The sequence below is a fragment of the Hibiscus syriacus genome, unplaced genomic scaffold (assembly GCF_006381635.1).
Source record: "Hibiscus syriacus cultivar Baekdansim isolate YM2019G1 unplaced genomic scaffold, ASM638163v2 tig00110515_pilon, whole genome shotgun sequence".
Lineage (NCBI taxonomy): Eukaryota > Viridiplantae > Streptophyta > Magnoliopsida > Malvales > Malvaceae > Hibiscus > Hibiscus syriacus.
Window position 1 is genome coordinate 1,909,921 of NW_024062769.1, and position 24,077 is coordinate 1,933,997.

General features: G+C 32.2%; 1 pseudogene; it reads right to left on the minus strand.

The window, feature by feature from the left end:
- Positions 1 to 13,944: 13,944 nt before the first annotated feature.
- Positions 13,945 to 14,457, minus strand: LOC120130154 (annotated as a pseudogene).
- Positions 14,458 to 24,077: the final 9,620 nt, after the last annotated feature.

Consider the following 24,077-nt stretch of genomic DNA (forward strand, 5'->3'; position numbering starts at 1 on the left):
TGAGTATAATTCAATCACATGTATTATACTTCATCCAAAAATTAAACATATTACCTTTTTTGTATTTTTTATTGCTAGTATATAAAAAATGAACCCTTTTGTAATATTTATAAAACTTTTAGACAATTATTTGATATAATGGTAGTGAAATTTCTTAATTCCAAAAACGAGATTAAGAAATAACTATATATCCTTAATTGTTATTATTAACAAATAAAAAACCAAATAAATAAGAAATTTGATATTTTCTTAGTTTATTTATAAAACTTATCTGATATATCAAATAATTATTTTATCCCTATTTTTGAGATTATATGCATGAATAATGGTATTGCAACACTCTTTGTAACATAAATAAATGTTTTGTTTTTTTTTATTTTTAAATAGTTTGGAGGTGATTATAAGATAATATTTATTTAGTTTTTTTAATATATTGGCAACACACATATACCATGAAAACACTAAGGGTGTATTCAGTTCGGTTTGATTTAGCTTTTCACTAAAATATGAACCGAACTGTACTTTGAGAGTTTTAAAAATTAAAACTGAAACCAAATAGCATAACTGTTTTCGGTTCGATTTAATTTTGCGATTTTTGATTGTTCACTATTTTCAAACTCAACCTAAAAATCAAATTTAAAGCTTAAATTGAGTGCAACTATACAAAAATTAAATTCAAAATGAATTTGTTTTGGATATTTATTTTCTTTTATTTTTTTAATTCGATTTGATTTGGTTTAAACAGTTTCCATATGAAAAATCGAAACCGAACTGAATTGTATATTTATTTGTTAAACCGAACTGAAACCGAACCATAAATTGAAAAACTCAAATCAAACCGAACTATATAGTCCGATTTGGGGTTTTTTTTTTATCAATTTTCTCAGTTTAGTTGCTTAACCCTAATAGATGCAACTACTAAAACTCAAAACTTTTAAAAACGAAACATTTATTTTTATCACTAAATTCACTTTATAAGTGAATCTTTATAAATTATCTATATCCGTGTCTTTGTTCATTGAACCATTACCCTTTTGGTCAATCCTTGTCCAAATTGTTCATTTAGATTTCATGAACAAATTCGGTTAGAGAATGATTAAGTGTATCTAAACCTTCTTTATGCGAGTTTCATTCATTTTTCAAACAATTTGAACTATGTATTTAAAGTTTATTATTAAACAATTTTTTTTTTCAAAAACAATGAACAAAGATGATGGAAAAAAGAGTACGGAGAAGACGTGAAGAAGCCCACATTCATTCCACACCAGATAGTCAACAAACAAATGTAAGACCAATATTAGTAAAATATTACCTAATAATATTTTTAGTCCTCCAATATTTTTTTATTTTTTTATCTATTTTAACCTTTTATTTTTTTTTCAAATTTAATTTTTTTACCAATTATTGACCTTAACTATTTTATGTAAGATTTTAAAAAAACAAATGTATTTCTTTTTTACATCAATAAATACGTTTTTATAAGGTTAAAATGTTAAAAATTAAACGAAATTTATCAAAAAGGAAATGCATGTGATATGTTTTAAAGACACATAATTGTACAAACACAAGTCAATTGAACAACAATGACAATACATGTGTACAAACTTTATCTTCAATCACAAAATGAGTGTATGTTTAGAAGATTATATTTAAATATATAAAAATATATATATTTAAATAATGTGAGATTCGAGTCCTGACTAAAATTTGTTGATTTTGAGCTGTCAAAGATAAATACTGAATTTGATTAGACAGATCAGTACGACAATAAAAGATTATTGTCGCATTCTAAAACTCTAGAGATATTAATATTTATTTTCTTTTTTCTTTTCTATGTAAATAAATTTTATATAAATAATTTTAAAATAAATATTATTCTCATAAAATTAGTATTATTTAATTTTTTTGAATAACACGAACAATCAAATTTGTCAACCAATTAATATAACAAAAATATTAATGAGTCAGCACTAAATTCATAATATAATTTATTTAAAGAAACATAAGATAAGAGAGCATTATAAATTCAAAAGTCAAGGATCAATAACAAGGATCAATAATAATAATAATAATAATAATAATAATAATAATAATAATAATAATAATAATAATAATATAATAATAATAATAATAATAAAAAAGCTAAAAAAATGAATTGAATAGTCACCGATGGATCAAAGGACCTGCTTCTTCTTGAATAAAATAATAAAATCTTATTTTCAGATAAATGAAATAATAGACTAGGTTTTTTTCCTCCTTTTTTTTCCCGTTTAGTATCTACTCATATTCATGGTTTTTAGAACAGGATCGGTCAGCGAACCGGCCGTGCTATCAGTTTATTGGTTCAACCGATTAGACCAGTTGGAAAAACCGGACGACGTCATAATTAATTAATTATTTAAAAAATTAAATAAAAATACCAAAAACATTTAATAAAAAATAATTTTTTATATCACAAGTCATATTCAAAGCAAATTATAATAGTTAAAAACCATAAAATCAAGTGAAACAAAATGATTCAAATCAACTACAACATAATATTTAAAGTAAAACATATTAAATAATAAATATAATTATATAACTATAATCAAAAAATAAATTTGGGGCTAAAAAAATCATAGCAAACGATGTCGTTTGGTTTATTTTTTTTTTAAATCTCACATGGCTAAGAAACATAGAAGAGCATCACAAAAGTCTAAAGAGTAAAAATATGAAAACAAAACAATCTCACATGGCTAAGAAACATAGAAGAGCATCCCAACTGACTTCTATAAATAATAGAGGTAATTTGTCATTCAAAATCATGAAGCCTTTTGGTAAGCACAGAGCGAATTATTCTTTCGCTTCAATCGAGCTCGAATTTCACGCTTCAATTGAGCTTCTAATTTTTTTTTTGGGTTTGAGGCTTTTTGAGTTCAAGTTTCAATATTATATTTCGAGTTCGAGTTGAACTCGATAATTTTTAGCTCGTGAGTTTTTTAGTTGAGTTGAGCTTACTTTTAAAGTTTTCGAGTTCGAGTCGAGCTCAGCCGGTCGACTCTATCGGTTTTCAACCGGTTCACGGTCCGGTCCGGTTCGAACAGTTCACAGTCGGTTCAGCGGTTCCTTCCGGTTCACTAGTAGCAGTTTAACTGGTGTAGAATGAATCGGACCAGGCAGCGGTTCCCGGTTGAACCGGCCGGTTCGGTCCGATTTTCAAAACACTACTCGTATTCTATGCTTCGACCTCTTGTCTATAGGTAGGGCCGGATTGGGCTACGGTTTGATTTAGATTTTTTTTTTCGTTTAATATAAAAATAAGTGTTTAAATTATATTATTATTTTTATTTATATATCTAAATTATATTTCGATTAATTTATTTATTTAATATTATCATTTTAATTGTCTAGATTATAATAATCATTAAAAGGATCTTGTTAAATTTTGAAGATTTTACTAAAAATAACTTTATATTTTTTTTGGTTGAAACAGGTAAAAAGGTCGCCTAGCTTCCCGTTCTATCCTCTAGTAGCAATTCCTCAGTTTCCTTAGGGTAATCTTTCAGAAAATTAGTATCTTCATGGTGCTTCCACATCTGCTTGGTGACGAAATCAGCAACGCGATTGGCCTCTCTTGGTATGTGCTTCAGTTCTACTACCTAATTTCTCTTTAACATTCTCTCGATGTGTTACAGGATAGTTAGCTTCCTGTAATCAATCGATCTATTCTTGATTAGGTTGATAGTTTCTCTGTTATTAGATTCTAGTATCACGTTTCTTTCTCCCCTCATCCAAGTAATTCTTAAGCTCTCGTGGATGCCCCATAATTCTGCTTCCAAAATAGAACATATCCCTACTTTTTTACCAAAACCCCAGTGCCAGTTACCATTATAATCTCTTGAAACAACCCCACACATAGGTTCTCCAGTGATTTGTCGTTTGGTTCCATCAGTGTATATTTTACAGTAATTGATTGCTGGTTTTTGCCATTTGCATCGGATATTATCTATGATTTGTGTGCTGCAAGAATTAGTAGAATCCAAGCTTTTGTAATTCATGGGTAAGCCTTCTAGCTTGTTGGATAATTGATTCCCTTTCGATCATCTCAGAGTCGAAAATCATTTGATTTCTTCTCTTCCATATATACCAGATTACTGAGCTGAAGAAATTTAGCCAGTTCTCGACTCTTGGCGACGGGGACTGGGTTGCTTCAAGGTTCTCAATGATCCAATCCTTAAGATTGTAGTTTAAAAAGTTGTCCATCTTCTGGGGGTCAATCAGGTATGTCCATATTGTTTATATGATAATAGAATCTGATATAGAGAAATTAAAGGCTGAGATTAATAGTAGAAAATAAGTCTTTCAATTTTGACAATATGACCACATAACTTTTAGAACCATTGAATAAGAGAAATTAAAGGCTGAGATTAATAGTAGAAAATAAGAATATATTCACTAAAAAAATAAAAACAATCAGTTAACCGATTTCTCTCAATCCAATGATCTTAAAAAGATATAAAACTAAAAGAGTTTACATAATGTAAGTAGATCCTACCCATATATATTAAAAAAATCTGCCCACTCTGTCTTCTGACTCCCCTCCCTCTCGTCCCCCTCCCCTCCCCCGATGTAGATTATCGATTACTGATTCGAAAATGCCAGTACTTTTATCATTTCCACATTAAAAAATCCATCATTTTGTTTGGCTTTACTGTCATTGCTATCATCTTTTCGACACTGCAAATGGATGAGTCGAAAAATAGTTTTTGACACCTAAATGAAAAAAATAGTATAGTTTAGGTACTTATTTTTATATTAAGTCATTTTTAGGATAAACTACTTAAATAACTATTTAATTATGGGATTGATGTCGATATGACTTCCATAGTTTCAAATTTGGTAATATGATCACATATCTATTTAAGTGGTTCAAATGTAGTCACTTGTCATTAAAAACAAACAGTGTAACTGATGTAGACCTTTGACTCGCCATTAATTAATAGCCACATCAGCTGCGTAGTTTGTTTTTAATGGCAAGTAGCTACATTGAAACCATTTAAATAGTTATGTGGTCATATTGTCAAAATTGAAAGTATGGTGGTCATATCAACATCAACCCCATAGTTAAGGGATTATTTGAGTAGTTTACCTTTTTTTAATGTTTAGACTAACTACCTTTTTATTGCTTATATATAGTTATATATAATATTTTTAGTTAATTATATTATAGTATAAAAACATTTTATATGATACGTCTATATTTTTATAATTAAATTTAAATATAGATAATTTTCTTATTTAATTCAAATTTAAATACAAATATATAATCATATTTCATGAACACATGATTTTTCTTATACCCCTTTTACAAATTAACAAACTATATCAGTCCATTGAATGGAGCTGGAGGCTCTATATTCTCTTATCACGCACTAGCTATAAGTTGTCTCGATGAATGAAGCTTGAGGCTCCACATTCTCTTATCGCCCCTTTGACTCTAGGCCATTTTAGTCCTGCGCCACCAAAATATAATATAAATGTGAATACGAAAATCCTAACATATACTATATGCATCCAATGGTTTCAGAAAGACACAATACCAATATTTGTTTTTTAATCATGTTCAATTACCTAAATTATTTTCCTAAATAAATTTAATATCAATTTCATTTTAAATTTTTGATTCAAAAATATTATTTTTAAAATTACTTTAAGTTTTCCTGATTAATTTGTAAACTTTAAAAAAAGTGATTAAATATTTTTTTTAAATATCTATTATAATTTTTCTTCTTCAAATTAGTGAAATTTATCAGAACATTGAATTGACCTATTCCACTTATAAATCCAAAACTAATAACCTAAATTTAGACATGTGACGTGGTTGGATGAGTTGAAGATGATAGTAGTTTGGTTGATCATTCGTGATTTATCTCTTCTAATATGAATAGAGGGTAACATTTCGATGACAAAAAAAAAATCCAGAGGAAAATGGATAAGGAACATACGGGGAGAATGTGACCCTTTCTCCCTTTTGATCTTTTTGTTTAGAAAGAAAATGTCCAATTATATTCATTAGGTTTTGGGTGTCACGTGACTAAACAAGGTAAAAGAGTATTGATGTCTGTTGGCAAATAACAATTTCGTTGTAATGAGTTTATCTTTTTATCATGTCAATTGTTTAACAATAAATTGACTACCTCCACTAAACCTCTCATTAATTAACTATTGCATTGATAACTAATAGTTTAAACGTGATTTGTGATAGGAGATATGCCTTGAACTATATTAAAATTGTTCATGGTTGAGTTGTTCTTGTTGAGTTTGAACACTTGTTATTCTAGAGCAATACCTCCAGAGCTGACAATATAACAATTACAATCGAAGTTATCATTTAATGAGTTAAACTGTGTTACAAACTAAGTTGCAAGATAAAAATACAACTTACAACCATACTGCACTAAGAACTTTACCTTTGTCAAACCATCAAATAGCCTAAGTAGTAAAAGGAAATTATTTGTAAACACCAATTTTCGTCCTAGATTAAAATTGAACCCTTGTTTTATCATTTAGCTAAATAAATAGATATACATGTTAGTGCTAACATATATAGGACAAATAAACTGCTTTTTTTTAATTAATATTGATAATATGTGTGTGTGAATATGGAAAATATATATATTATATATCTATTTATTTTGTTTTAATTTTTTTTATTTCTGATACAAGAAGTCTATATACAAGTCATTAGTCCACTGTCAAAGAAATTAAAAGATACAAGCCCCAAGGTTACTATAAGGCCCAACATCAAACCCTTAATGCATGACAATCCAAGATCAACTAGGGTTTCCACCTTCAACACCTAGCTACGCCTCATCAGGTCCACATGATCTAGACCTCATCCAATGGTCTAGATCAAAGCAAGTTTAGGGTTTTCTATAACCCTAGTCAAACATCATGCACAACCGTCTCTTGACCATTGGCATAAATATATTAAAACTAGGGTTTTCACTGTAACGCCCCAAATCTCAAGTTAGGAGTTTCGGACTAACCCAAGAGTGAATTTAAGAAAAACCCATTAGTCTTAAGGAAGCATTGGTCCAAGATTGTTTAGTTTGGGCTTGACCTTGGCCCAACATGAGATAAAAAAGGGGTGTTTTTAAATATATCAAGGAAGTGGAAGGAAAAAAAGGGCAATTAGACCCTTAATTGGAGATGATATCACATTCTACACTCTTTTTTTCATTTTCCTTGTCTTCTTCTTTTCCACAAAGATTCAACTTTCCCCTTAGCAAACTAGACAAAGGTAAAAGCTTTAAGATTTGCAAGCTTCGGTCTTAAATTCAAAGGTAATAATCATCATCTACATCTTCTAAGCTTTCATCTAAGCCCTTAAATGTAAGTTTTAACCATGGTCCCATAAACATGGGTTTTAGTGGGGGTTTACAAAATCAAACGTTTTTAGTGGATTTAAGTGTTAGAAAGTATCCTAAACTCCAATCCAAGTTTTTGAATGGGTTAGTAATTCATTCCCATTGTCCTTGATTAGTGCAAGAAGTGGGAGAAGGCTCTAAAATCAAAGGAAAAGTGAAATTTCTCCTTGGGTGACCTTGGAGAGTTTCCAACAGCTAAGAAGTCAAGGTAACACATTTACAACTTTATCATTCCATTAGTGAGTCATTTGAATACTTCTAGCTTTAGAGTTTGAGTAGTAAAGCATGCATGAACATTCATAGTAGATTCTTGTAATATGTGTTATTAGCATGCTTAACAACCTATTATGACCCCTTGTAACTTATATAAGACTTTAAGAACACTTGGGAACTTTAACAGGGCCCTTATAGTGGTTTAAGGAGCCAAATTCGTGCCTAAACTAGACACTTCTAGGCTCGAGTATAGGTACTGAAAGAATAATATCGATATTGTTCATCGACTTATAAAAAACAAAAGGGTTTTGGGAAGGGAAGTATCAATACCCCTTCAAAGGGTATCGATACTAATGGTATGATATCAATATTTATAGGGTGGTACCGATACCAAGAAGTTTTGACTAATTATAATAGGCTATTTTGGTATTGATACTCATAGGGTTATCAATACGAAGGGTAGAGTATCAATATTGGGGTAATTTTTAAAAACATTGAAGAAAATTTTGGTATTGATACCCTATCTGGGAGTATCGATATTGGTCCAGTAGTATCGATACTACCCCTCACACTTAGCATATTTTAACTCCATGGGATCGATATTCAAGGGTGAGTATAGATACCCTTGTACATGTTTGGGCAAGAAGCCCAAGTGAATTAGAAAAGATAAATGAGGGACCCAAGAATGCCATAATATACCTGAATAAGTTTCCAAGTGAGAACTCTTACTGATGATCCATTACAATTAAAAATAACATAAATTAGGATGATATAAAACTAGCCTTGGTTGATGTTCGGGAAACGGTAAGGACACCAGAGTTACTCTAACGGTTGATGATAGTTTCGAAGTATATATTGTTTTGATTCGATGAAGCTCAATCGAACAACCAAATAATTTTCCAAGAGGGGGTGAATTGGCCTTTTGAGTTTAGGGAGTAAGAAGTATAAGGATTAAACAATTTGCACAAGGATTTAAAGTGGTTCGACTTCTTAACCAAGTCTACATTCAATACCTAAGCTCATCACTTAGGATTTTCTAACAAATTCACTACTTTTTCAAGGACAAAGAGATAACCTTTACAACTCCCTAGCTTTTCAAAGGTTAAGCTATAACTAATCCCCTTTTCACAAGCAATAAATGATGTAAACAAGAAAACCTCTTAAAAGAATGGTTTAAAAAAATTAAGCTCGCTAAAAACACTAATATTTACATGAGAAAGGAAAATAAGAATGAAAAACTCTTCTCTTGTGTTTGATTTCTTGGATAGGTGTTGTCCAACATTCTTCAAGTGTCCTCACTTGTTATATGTGGAATGAGTTTGTGGTCGTTCTAGCAGTTGGGGATTAATTTTATGCAAAATAAAACTGCCCAGAATAGGGAGTATCGATATTCCTTTAATGAGTATCGATACTTCCTTTGTAAAATTTAAATAAACTAGCGTTAAATACTGTTGCACTTGACTAGTATCGTTAAAAAATTAAGCTCGCTAAAAACACTAATATTTACATGAGAAAGGAAAATAAGAATGAAAAACTCTTCTCTTGTGTTTGATTTCTTGGATAGGTGTTGTCCAACATTCTTCAAGTGTCCTCAACTTGTTTTTATATGTTGGAATGAGTTTGTGGTCGTTTCTAGCAGTTGGGGATTAATTTTATGCAAAATAAAACTGCCCAGAATAGGGAGTATCGATATTCCTTTAATGAGTATCGATACTTCCTTTGTAAAATTTAAATAAACTAGCCGTTAAATACTGTTGCACTTGACTAGTATCGATACTATGCTTCATGGTATAGATACTATGCTTCATGGTATCGATACCACCGTGTAAAGTAATATCAGTACCCATTTTGCATTCTAGAATTTGAGCAATTTGGAAAACAACTGGTAGTATCGATACTACCTAGAGAGTATCGATACTTCTCTTACCTTTGGTATCAGTACCATATGAACATTATCGGTACTGTTCATGTAGTATCAATAATGTAAGAACAATATTGGTACTACATACTCAGAAAATCTGTTTTGTGCTCAAATTTTAGTTTAATAGAATTTAAATTATTTTTGAAAACTTTGAACAAATTCAATCAAGTTCAAAAACATTTTGCCTTAATTTGTTATATCAAAATATTATAACAACATGGTTCAACAATCTCCCTTTTTTTGATATAACAAAACATTTGAAAAATTGTTTTGGCAAAACTCCCTCTTAATAAAATATTTCATGAAAAAGATAAATATTTGGAAAATATTAAAGCTCCCCCTTTTTCATTCTTGAAATTTAATTTTTCAAACTCATACTTCTCCCCCTTTTTGTTATATAAAAAATAATCCAACTTTAAAGTTTAAAAATAACATTTGAGAGTAAGTGGTAAATTTTAGCATAAAATCATTTGAAAAATCAAAGCTCCCCCTCAATATAAGCATTCCAAACAAAAATTTGACTTTAAAAGATTGACACTTTAAAAAAAAATTAATTTCAACAAAGATGAACAAACATGTTAATAGCACATGAAATTCAATATATCCAAGTCTAACTACTTTATGCAATATCAAGAATAAGACATTATAGATCATATGCATAAAGCATGTAAAAAATGTTATGCATTCAATATTGACATCAATTGTTAGAGAGATATCACAGGTAATAAAATCACATGCTTGAACATTTAAATTAAGTTCAAAAATTAAAATTTGTAAAAAAACAAAACATTAAAACCAATTTGACCAAAATTCATTATGATGAACAAACATTTATGAAAAATCATTAAAACTTTAGAAAATGTTCATCACAACACTTTTTAACATACATGAGATAGAAAACATAAAATCATTTAAAATCAAAACCATGCATGCTTAAACTAAATGAGCAACCAATTATGCAAGATAATCAAAATAAGATTAGAGGTTACCCATTCTTCTTTTGTGTGACAAGAGCAATTGAAATCATTTACCTTTATCACCATTGCTCCAACACACCTACAAGAGACATTCATTTAGATTTTGGTACCCAAATTGCTTTGGGTCCTAGAAGGTTAGTACCAATGTCTCTAGTTCCCAAAGGAACCCATATTTATCTAATTTTAAAAGATTTTATTTTCCTTATAGGACAAGTATGTACATTGTGTTCATGAAAATGGCAATGTGAGCATTTTGCCATTTTTAACATAGATGAATTGTTTTTTAGAAATGATTTCTTTTTCTTTTGTTAAGCATTCAAGCTTAACTTTCAATTCAAGATTTTCTTTTTCCAAATCTTCAATTTTATTTTTGAAAGCTCAAAATCATTTTTCAAAATTTCATTGTGCTTTTTAAAATCCAATTTTGCTTTAAAAAGAAAATATTTTTTAACTTAGTATTTTGAAATCAATTTATTATATTTGGAATTCATGGCCTCAAATTCAAAATACATTTCATCATATGCATGTTGTAACTCATCAAAAGAATATAAATCGAATTCATTAGAGTTAGAAGATACCTTGTGCTCTTCAAGAGCCAATAAGCATATTACCTTTGGTGGTTCTTTTTTTTGTCACCATGAAGTTCCTCGAGCTTATTCCAAAGCTCCATGGCATTTATACAAGAAGAAACACCTTCATAGACATCGGACTAAATGCACAAAACAACTTGTGCATGACCTTAGCATTTTGTTGAGTTTTCTTACGTTCTTGGGCTCTCCACTCCTTCGTCTTCTTCTTTGGAGAAGAGTAGTCGTTCTTGATCATCTCACATTCATCAACATCATTGGATTGGATGAATAGCTTTATTAATTTCTTCCAATGATGATAGTTGGCTCTATTGAAGTGTGGAGGCTTGTCGATCGGTTGGGAGTCTTCTATGTAGAACGAGTCAGAGGTGGAAGCCATCTTCTCAATTGTGTCAAAAATGGATAGAGTTTCTTTAAGGATTGTCTCAAGGTTGTTAGAACTTCTAATGAGTCAAGATCTGATACCAATTGTTGGGATTCGATGAAGCTCAATCGAACAACCGAATAATTTTCCAAGAGGGGGTAAATTGGCTTTTTGAGTTTAGGGAGTAAGGAGTATAAGGATGAAACAATTTGCACAAGGATTTATAGTGGTTCAACTTCTCAACTATGTCTATATCCACTACATAAGCTCTTCACTTAGGATTTTCTAACAAATTCACTAATTTCTTTTTCTTTTTCTAGGATAAAGAGATAACCTTTACAACTCTCTAGCTTTTCAAAGGCTAAGCTAGATCCAATCCCCTTTTCACAAGAAATAAAATATGTAAACAATAAAACCTCTTAAAGGAAGATGTTTACAAAAAAATTAAGCTCACAAGAAAACAATTAAAAGATTTGCAGTGAGCTCAAACACATATGTACAAGAGAAAAGGAAATATAAGAATGGAAAGCTCTTCTCTTGATATCTATTGTTTCGACAGGTGTTCCAGCCAACTTCAAGTGTCCTCAAATTGTTTTTATATGTTGGAATGAATATGTAGTCGTTTCTAGCCGTTGGGGATGTGTAGGACCCGTTGAGGATTAATTTTCTACAAAATAAAACTGCTCAGAATAGGGAGTATCTATACTTCTTTAATGAGTATTGGTACTTCCTTTGTAAAATTTAAATAAACTAGCCGTTAAAGAACATTGGGCTTGACCAGTATCAATACTATGCTTCATGATATTGGTACCACTGTGTAAAGTAGTATCGGTACCCCTTCTGTATCAGTATCTATTTTGCATCTAGAATTTAAGCAATTTGGAAAACAACTGGTAGTATCGATACTACCTTGAGAGTATCGATAGTTCTCTTACCTTTGGTATCGGTACCATATGAACAATATCGATACTACTCATGTAGTATTGATACTGTAAGAACAGTATCGGTACTACGTACCTAGAAACTCTGTTTTGTGCTCAAATTCTAGTTTAATGGACTTTGAATTATTTTTGAAAAATTTGAACAAATTCAATCAAGTCCAAAAACCTTTTCCCTGGATTTGTTATATCAAAATATTATAAAACATGGTTCAATAGATATCCTTAAGTAGTGCATAAGGCATTTGAGACTAACTTTGACATAAGGCCTCAACACTCGTAAGGGGATAGGTCCCTATAGTTCCACCCTTATTCTGATTTAGTATGTTGGTTTTGTGTAAGTAGTATCCATACAGTTTTTGGATTATTTCAGTCTTATAAATAATAACATATGTCTCATGTGCTTTAAATACTTTATTAAAATGGTAAAATACCCTTAAAATTCGATAATAATAATTGTTAAGTTTTTTTACTCTTATCAATTTTCAAGATTTTTTTTTTGTAGAATGAACGTAAAGGTGCAACTTGTTAGAAGTAGCACAATTCAATACGAAATTCGAATGAAAATCGAAATTTAAATAAATCGAGTATGCATTGATAAAAAATGAAATGATAGTTTAATCATTAATTTTGTTTTAATGATGACAATGTGCTTAGTTTTTGTATGTTGTTTGATTTAATTTTAATTTATATTCAATTCACGTTCAATGTGTGGTTCTAAACTAATAATAAGTGTGAGCACCATTTCTATTGTTATTTACAAACAGACCCAAACCAAACCAACCTAAACCCAAATAAAAACCCAAACCAACCTAAACCCAAATAAGACCCAAAACCCAACTCGGGGCCCAACTAAGACTCGACCCGGGTATGACTAGGTCGCCCAACCCACCAATCAACATACACCCTTCCACTCCCCCAACCGAATACCACCATTCTCTGCCCAAATCGAAGGAAAGTTGCCCTAACACACAACCAGACCCCTTAACGCTCCTGCAGAAAACATCAAACAAGAAGACAAAATCGGAATCATCTCATTTTCCTTGTAAGTGGTATGAAACCTCAAACAAAACCTATAAAAAGGGCTCTCGGATTCGGAAAAAAAGTCTTTGTAATATGCTCTTTTCGAATCAATAAAATTTCAAGATTTTTTCCTTTCGATTTTCTACTTATTCGAATAACATTTATTTTTTATTTTATTTTTTCGTGTTTTGTTGTCGATTTTGGATCTCAGTATAACAAGGTTTCTTTAAATTTCAAAACAAAAACATAGCTTTCTAGTTTCGTTCTAAAAACAATAATATATATATATTGAATACAAAAAATTATGTTTTTTTATTTCGAACAGTAGCAATAACCCATCTTTTTACAGTAAAAAAAATACGAAAAAATAAGAGTCTAGATCGGAGTTACCTTGGGTCGTCGGAGGAGTGGTCGGAGCCCAGGAAAACCGAACGTTCTTGACCATTTTCACGACGATGGAGGTCGTTTCATGCGAAACCGGGCCCAGATCCGTGACGAACTAAGACAAGTCTCTAGGTAAATTTTGGTGGCCAATGGCCACCGGAGAAGCAGTCGAGACGACCTCTTGCCAATTGATTCTGAGTAGCTTTATCGAGATCAGAATAAAATTGTGTACAGGCTTCTAATTCGGCGAATTGGGTCAATTCCAATTTTCATTTACTAGCGACTTGTTTCATAGCTTTAATTTGGGCAGTGAATCCTACTCTGGAGACAGAAATCCCCATATTAATAGCAGGTCTGATTCTGGAATTGAATAGATCGGCGGATAAGAATATTTGTCCATCTGTAATGGAAATCACATTAGTAGGAATATACGCCGAAACATCTCCAGACTGGGTTTCAACTATTGGTAAAACAATCACACTTCCTTCACTTAACTGAGAACTTGATTTAGCGGGCTCTTTCTAAAAGGCGTGAATGCAAATAAAAAACATCTCTTGGGTAAGCTTCACGACCCGGCGGTCTTCGTAATAGAAGAGACATTTGGCGATAAGCCTGTGCTTGCTTGGAAAGATCATCATAAATGATTAAGGTGTGTCATTCACGATACATAAAATATTCAGCCAAAGTTGCTCCTGTATAAGGACCGAGGTATTGTAATGTAGCTGGGGAATTCGTCGTTTCGGGTACCACAATAGTGTACTCCATCGCTCCCCTTTCTTGGAAAGTAGTCACTACTTGAGCCACAGAAGATGTTTTTGACCAATAGCTACATAAACACATATTACATTTTGCCCTTGCTAATTGAGAATGGTATCCGTGGCTACTATTATTTTACCGGTTTGTCTATCCCCAATAATTAATTCTCATTGACCACGTCCTATAGAGATCATCGAACCGAGATTCTAGAGAGAGGGGAGAGCCTCTATCTACCTTTTTTTAAATGAAAATTAAAAAAAAAAGAAAAAAAGTTGTTATTTATATAGAAAGTTTGGGGAAAATCAGGATGTGGTCCCCCACCTTTAGCGTGCTTTTACAAAATAGTCACCTAGGGAGACTGTTTCTGTAATTTCCCCAATTTATTCATGCCTATTACTTTTTGGGTTTTTCTCATTTTTAGTCCCACTATGTTTTCCGTGTTTTCACGTTTTGGTCATTGGACCCCCTTTTATGGTTTATTGCAATTTTATCATGCATTTTTATTTTATTTTAATTTAGTCACCTATTTGCATTGATATTTATTTAAAATTAGTTACTTATTTTTGTTTTGTTTCACTTTAGTCATTAATTAGTTATCTCTTTGTTTTATTTATGAATATGATGCTATTGTTTTTAAATTTTTGCATTTTGTCACTATTTATATCTTATTTAACCACTAACTTTTATTTTCTTGTATTTTAGCCACTGTTAGTTTATATTATGCAATTTAGTCATGGTTTATTTTTGATTTTGCTATTTTTTTTATTTTATTACATTTTAGTCCTTTATATTCATTAATTGTTTTTATTTTGGCCTTTAATTTTAAATTCTATTTAACTTAGTCCTTGTTAGATCATTTGTCTTTTAAATTAAACTCATTTTGATTTTTATTTTAATATTTTAGTCCCCATCTAGATTAATTTTATTTTAGATTTAGTCCTTAAATTAGGAGAATTCTTAATTTGGTCATCGCTTTTGCTCGAGGTTCCAATTTAATTATTCGAATCTTAAAATTATTTTAGGTTAATATTATAGCCTCTATTTTTAGATTAGATTTCAAACTAGTCTTTTAATTTAGGGAATAATATGAGTCTTCCATCACGTAAATGCTCAAGAGACCACCTCAGTTATTCGATTCAATAATTGGTTTAAAATCAAATAAGGTTAATATTAGAACCTACACTTCTAGGTTTGTGCCTTTAGGTCCTTTAATTTTCATAATTTGACACTTTAAGCTAGAAAAAGCCTTTGCTCTTAGTTTAATTAGGATAAATAAAATTTGTTTGATTGCATTTTATTTTTAAGCCTAAGGGAATGTTCACTTATTAGGGAATTAATAGTATACCTCCCGCAAGTATGCTTAGGGGGTGACTACTGGTGATTCCCGAAATAAGTCGATATCCTTTTCAAAATTGCAGCATGATTTTCTAAAAACGAGGCAATATTCGGTTATCAAGCACAATAGCTGATCTCCCGTGTTTTTGCTAGGGGCGAATGCTATCGGCTTTAATAAACGAAAACCCTTTTCAACTTTGCATCCGTAATGATTTCTAAATTAAGTAACGTTCGAACTCAAAATTTCTAATTTTAAATATAGGGTAACCAACTAGGTACCGATCTTTTGCGCTTGTGGGGGTGCTAATCCTTCCACACGCGTAACTAACTTCCGAACCCGATTTCTGGATTTTTGCAGACCTTAAAACTTGGTATTTTTATAAAAACAAATTGTTTTATTAAAATCATCCTGTTTTTATGGTGTCCCAATCGCACCTTAAATGAACCCTTGAGTCGGTATCGGTCTTTCCCCACCCGGGCGAAAAACAATGTCTACAATAAGAGAATATGCTCGTATAAGGAAGAGATAGATGGGATATACTTTCCATTGGAGGATGTGCAAATCCCGTAATCACTTCTAAAAAAAAAGAAATATTCCTTTACAGTTCGAAACGAATTAATTAATGAGCAATAAAATATGTTACAAGATAATTTTTATTTGAATTTTTTAATTTTCGTTATTACGACAATGTATAAGCGATTATGTATTAGTTTTTTGGGCGCTCTGGGGTGCTTCCTCTTCTCCATGCATAACCGACTCTTGAACCTACTATGATTTTTTAGTAAATGCAGGCTATTTTCTATTTAAAAAATGTTTTTTCTTAAAATTGTTTTTAAAATATTTTTAGGTATTCCATTTACCTAACCCAAATATCGATGGTGATTCCAAATTGAAATGATTCAAAAATAAAAAAAACTTTCTTAAAAATAAAAAAAACATTTTCGTTTAAAATAGAAAAAAACGCTACGACAACTTAATAAAAGTTCTGAACAAATACCACTTTATAATCTTATTTAAACTATTGACTAAAACCTTTATTTTTGTCACCGTCTTACCCGATGATAACAATAAAAACTAATTATATAAGAAATCAAATGTAAAAGTTAGCTCCTTCGCCCCCAAAGGGAGATTTTAGTAAGAGAAAATAACCTCAGTGACCAAAAATCCCATATAATATACGATTTTAACCAACTTTTTCCGGATTTGCCAAAATGACCAACAAAATCGCAATGCGATCGCTAATTCGCAACGCGATCTCCATTATCGCAAATCAGTTTCCAGATTCGCAACGCGATTATGACTATCGCAATGCGATTTTCCAATTTCGCGTTGCGATTTTCCCAATTCGCAATGCGAATTTGGAAAATCGCAATGCGATACTGACTATCGCAATGCAATTTTCCTAATTCGCATTGCGATTTACGTATTCGCGTTGCGATTTTCATAATTGCAATGCGAATACGTAAATCGCAACGCGATTAAGTAAATCACAATGTGAATTAGGAAAATCGCAATACGAATACGTAAATCGCAATGCGAATCTTACTATCGCAATGCGATTTACATAGCGCCATTTGTATTAACGCGTATTTTTTTTTTCAAATTCCAAGTACGAATTTTTTCTTAATAAATCGGAAACTGAACCGTCCACAGTAATCGCAACTCATAACCTCAAACCTAAAATCACAACACTCAGTCCCATCTCCATCTCTCACTCTCTACGGCGAAATCCATCCCCATCTCCAAAGATTTCCGTCCCCATCACCGGTGAAATCCCTCACAACCATTAACAGTCAAAAATCCCTCACAGTCATTCAGAAATGGAAAATCAACCTCCGAGGGTTAGTTTTTTTTTTTATTTTTATTTTGAAATTTTTGCATTATTTTAGGTTTTTCATATTGAGATTGATGATAAGTTTACTGGTAATTTCAATATAGATTAACCATTTAACTTAGATTTCTTATTAAATTCATTCGATTGCTGCCAATACTGCTAAACTGTTTAGCCTGTGAAGTTAGTATTTGTCTTTGTTTTATCTTTTGGTTGAAGTAATGTAGAAGAAGAATAGTTTCGAGAATGAAAATCGCAACGCGGAAATAACTATCGCAACGCGAAATAAAAATCGCAACGCGAAACCAAAATCGCATTGCGATTTTCATTTCGCGTTGCGATTCTCTCGTTGAGATTTTCATTTCGCGTTGCAATTCTCTCATTGTGATAGTCATTTCGCGTTGCGATTCTCTCGTTGCGATAGTCATTTCCGCATTGCGATTCTCATTATCTCGTTGCGATTTTCATTTCAACCAAAAGACAAAACAGTGTTGCAAATTTTAGTTTCAAGAATAAACTACTATTTATGTTTATTGTTTTTGGTATATCTTGACAGTGTAGTTTTTGGTATATCTAACTTGGTATGTTTATTGTTTTTGTAGAAATTTTTTTCGGCTTATGTCAGTGTAACACCCTTGGCTCCGCTCATGTAGATAAAAATCAACTGCGGTCTTAGCCCAAAGGGTATTATCCAGAATTGTTTCCGGTAGTTGTCTCCTCTCTACTTCAGATACCGGAAGGGTATTAGCCGGTAACTCATACGAGAGCCAACTCTCATCCATCATGTCCGGCAACGGTGGGGGTTTCTCAATAATTCGATATATTACCCCATGTGAATCAGGCTCTGGAATGGTGGGAGGGACCTCTTCAACGATGACAGTGGCCTCTTGAACGGTGGGGGGGACTCTTGAGGGATGATAGGGGCCTCTTGAACGATTGGAGGGGACTCTTGAGGAATGACAGGTGAGTCGGGCTTCTTCTTGCGGAGTCTTCGCACCATTGGGGTGAACGGAGATGTAATAGCACGTGCACGCCGTCTGATGCGTGAACTCTGTCGTGCAAGGAAAACCCGACGTAAAGCATCCACCTTATCGGGCCGCTAAAAAAAATTAATACATAAATCAATAAATAAACAGACATGATATTAAACAAAGACAAATATGTTTCAAACTTGCATTGTATTCACCCAAGTCATTATTCTATCATAGTTCACAAAATGCATCAGATAACATTCCAGAAGTAAGCACTTATATAAACATTTAAAAGGACAACATATATAAACATTCAAGAAGAAGAATAGTTTACTTTCGCAACACGAAACTTACTTTCGCAACGCGAAAATGACTATCGCAACGCGGAAATGACTATCGCAACGCGGAAATGGCTATCGCAATGCGAAATGAAAATCGCAACGACAAAATCGCAACGCAAAACACAAATCGCATTGCGATTTTCATTTCGCGTTGCGATTTTGTCGTTGCGATTTTCATTTCGCATTGCGATTTTGTCGTTGCGATAGCCATTTCCGCGTTGCGATAGTCATTTTCGTGTTGCGAAAGTAAACTATTCTTCTTCTGCAAATTGAAACTTGAATGGATTGCATTACTTCAACCAAAAGACAAAAACAAAATCAAAAACAAATACTAACAAAATAGTTTAGCAGTATTGGCAGCAACCGAATGAATTTATTAAGCAATCTAAGTGAAATGGTTAATCTAAGTGAAATTACGAGTAAATTTATCATCAAGTTAAATATGAAAAATCTTAAACTTACCTCGTTGCGTAGAGTATGAACCTCATTCTGCAACGATGCTACCATCTCACGTAGAGCGGCTACCTCACCGCGTAAAGTAGACACCTCAACACGCCATGCACCATCGTCTTTGCGTAAAGTACCGACCTCCTCAGGCAAGGCATTGACCTCATCACGTAACTCTCCTAACTCATCCCGTGGAGGTGGAGAACAAGGAGATAAACGTCGTGGCATCTTTCCGGTCGCCTATCTTGCGGTGATGGTGGAGAAGAGGCTCGATGATATGATAGAATAGGTGATGGCTGTCATTGTGGAGGTGTATAGTCGGGTCGATCAAGTGATGGCTCTGGGTGAGGTGATAGCTCTGGGTGAGTGATGGCTCCCGAAGTGGAGGTTGCTCATCATCCGTGCCATCAAAAAAATGCTTACTAGCTTGCCACCAATCAGTGGCAAGCTCAGCTTCCGTGGGTGTCAGCCTCTGTAATGGAGTGTTGGCCTCCTAACAATATAAAAGCTCAAACAAAGTTAAACGTGTACTAGTAATAACTTATTTATAAACATATGGTAGTATTTATGTTAACTTACATTATTTATTGTCGTATACCGTAGTAAATCTTCCCATTACAAGGGCTGTTTCCTCTTCCAGGAAATAGCCCTGGGAATATCATTTGAAGTTTTTATTGCATATGTCTTCATGGCGGGAAAGGCCTCAAATATCCAAATCTACAAACAATATAATAACAAACATTAGTAATTGTTAAATAATTACTTAAAAATTTTGGAAACATTATATAAAAATTCTTGCCTTAAAGGCCCAAATAAAGCCTGTCAAAGTGTATTTGGAACCATCGCCATGCAAACTTTTTCGATCATCCAAGGCAGACGATAACTTATTCCATGTAGCTTTCCATAAATACGAGCCCCATAGAAACAGGTTCCACGCATTTAGGTCTTCTACCAATTTGATTAGATCATTCGGAATAGGTTGTCTGGCCTCTCTGCCTAAAAAGCCGGCATGCAAAAGTATTAGAAGGCATACTCGGACAACATCGACGTCATCCATCCGAATAAAACCATCTTTCTTATTCAATAATATCGTCAGGTCTTCCACGTGTAGATTCGGCCTCTCCAGCTCAGGAAAAACCCGGGATAACCATGATGGGCGGGTAATGTGTCTAGTGTACCGACCTACATCATCGTGTCCGAAGCGTAGACCGGTGATTAAGCAAAACTCCTCCCGCCCAAAACACGTATACGCCGGTGGAAAATCAAACCATATCTCTTCATCACGACATTGTATAGTATCTGGTAGATCCCTAGTCATGGTTTGAAGAAACAGGTGTGTCAACATCACATCTCCACCGGGATGTTGTACTTTCAGCCATGGCCTGAAGCAAGTATCCTCAAACATTTTTCTTTATGCAGGTGAAAGCTTCGACGCAATTGTTTTGGCCAGGCTGACTTTATTTCTTAAGGTCAATTGAGCCGAATAAAAGTTCTACAAAAACAATAAACATACTAAGTTAGATATACCAAAAACTACACTGTGAAGATATACCAAAAACAATAATAAACATAAAGAGTAGTAGTTTATTCTTCAAACTTAAATTTGCAACACTGTGAATTTCTTATTTGTCTTTGTTTTTTGGTTGAAGTAATGCAATTCATTCAAGTTTCAATTTGCAGAAGAAGAATAGTTTCTGAAAATGAAAATCACAACACGAAAATGAAAATCGCAACGCGAATTTGACTATCGCAACGAGAGAATAAAATCGCGTTGCGATTTTGTCGTTGCGATTTTCATTTCGCGTTGCGATTCTCGGTTGATTTAATAAGCAATCTAAGTGAAATGGATAATTTATTATTGAAATTACCAGTAAACTTATCATCAATTTCAATATGAAAAACCTAATAATAATGCAAAAATTTCAAAAAGAAAATAATTAAAAAAACTAACCCTCGGTGGTTGATTTGGTTGATTTTCCATTTCTAATTGTGAGGGTGGCTCTGAGAGATGGAGATAGACGGATTTCGCCGGAGATGGGGACGAATTTCGTCGGAGATGGGTGAGAGAGTGAGAGATGGAGATGGGACTGAGTTGTAATTTTAGGTTTTAGGTTATGAGTTGTGATTACGGGATATACTGTGGACGGTTCAGTGTTCCAATATATTAATATTCGTGTTTGGAATTTGAAAATAAAATATGCTTTGCGATACTAATGGCGCTTTGAAAATCGCATTGCGATTATGTATTATCTCGTTGCGAAAGTCAGTATTGAGTTGCGAAATTAAGTATCGAGTTGCGAAAGTCAGTATCGCGTTGCGATTTTGTATTATCGCATTGCGATAGTCAGTACCGCGTTGCGATTTTCCAAATTCGCATTGCGATTTTCCAAATTCGCATTGCGATTTTCCAAATTCGCATTGCGATTTTCCAAATTCGCATTGCGATAGTCATAATCGCGTTGCGAATCTGGAAACTGATTTGCGATAATGGAGATCGCGTTGCGAATTAGCGATCGCATTGCGATTTTGTTGGTCATTTTGGCAAATCCAGAAAAAGTTGGTTAAAATCGTATATTATATGGGATTTTTGATCACTGAGGTTATTTTCTCTTTTAGTAAATGACCAAATATAACACTTGGGCTAAGAGTCAAGTTAGTCATTTTTCTTACATCTCCCCTTCCCAGAGCCCAGACATCGTATACGCCCTCAAAATAAAGAGCCTTGAATACTAGAAGAAAAGCACCTATACTTAGCAAAATTAAGTGAATACCTAAAATTGTGGTCATTTTATTTGCCTATACAATCTGAAAAATAAAATCAATTTGAATTAGAAAAGATTCTAGACATATATTATCTTGTAAATATTTTAAATTAATAATAATAATAATAATAATAATAATAATAATAATAATAATAATAATAATAAATTATCGAGATTACATCTATGATAAGCTGTCGACTTTTTTAAAAATTCAAAATTTTATTTACTATAATCAGAGAAAGGACATTTTTATTAAAAAAAAAGTGATCCTTGCTAAGATAGTTTTAATATACTTTATACTAGACAATTCTTATATCAATAGTAGTCCATGTGGAATCAATTGAGTGGATTTGGTTATTAAAGAGAGTATAAGTCTATTTTAAGTTTTGAGTTAATAATTGTACTAGATGTGTGTTGCTAATGATTAAAAAAATATCATGAATAGATATTATATTATAATTAACCTACTAATCAGTATCCTAATATGTATTATTTCTCATCCAACACACAATTCACACTGTTCGATTGAGGATTCACATCAAGCAAAAGATCCTATTGGCCAAGATTAGAATTAGTTAATCTCAACAATCCTTGTTTATTGATATTTGGCATCAATAATTTGTATTTGTATTTAGAAAAATGGGGGAAGTGTCCATAAATTACTGACCGAATAGGACAACCCATGTGGAAAATATCTCATCATTTGCTAACCCCCAAATGGTTGGTTGCTTGCGATTTTTCAAACCTCAATTAAATTAATAATATTATATGTAATATATAAAATAAGCTCTAAAAAAGTATCAAAATAATCGTTCGACTTAAAATTATTTCAGACAATGAGACAAAAAGCATCTATATTTGGTCACCAATGTTCAATGATTTAAAGTAATACCCTATATGAGTTGAGTTGAGTTGAGTTGAGTTGAGTTGAGTCGAGCTCAAGTATTATTAAATTCGATTCAAATAGAAAATTTTAAAATGGAGTTTGACTTGACTTGAAAACTCGTGAGCCTAAAGTTTTCAAGCTCGAATTGAACTCGAAACTATGAATTGAAGCTCGTAAAATCTCAAAATGAAAAAAAACTTAAACTTTACTCGATTGAAGCTCAAACTCAAACTTAAACTCGAACCTTAAATACATGAAAACTTTATATTGTATATTTTTAAAAAATCAAGACAAAATGTTAATATTATAATAATTAATTTAAAATAAAATAAAATATTAATATATTACATTTTCAAGTTGCATGCAAGCTTTTCGAGTAGAGTATCAAGTAGCACGTTTCAGCTCGTTAAGAACTCGAGTCGAGTATTTATCGAGGTTTAACCGAGTCGATCTCGAGTATGACACAATCTATCTTATCTCATTTAGAACCAAAATCTAAATCCCTAGCTTAACCGTATTTTAAGTTATAACTTGGACTATAATAATATCTACAGCCTGTACTTTTAGCTTACTAGAAAGAAATAAAGAGGAAACGTATTAAAATAAAATTCATGTCTATTTATACTTGTTTGTTTAGTTTATTAAAGTGATTTATTTTTATTTTTAATAAATTTTAAATTTTATTTTAATCTTATTTAGTGAGAAGGGGAAAATGTTTCTAGTGAGTCTAGAATCCATAACTTAGAATATGAGAGAATATAGATGAACAACTAAACCAACCAACTAAATGCAAGGAATGAGCCACTAAGGGCTCAGGAGGGGTTGTGGCCCCCCGCCAAGCCAAAAGTTTTTTAACCTTTAATTTATATATAAAATTTATATATTTATGGGATAATTATAAAATTGTCCTCCCAAATTTTAGAAAAGTTAT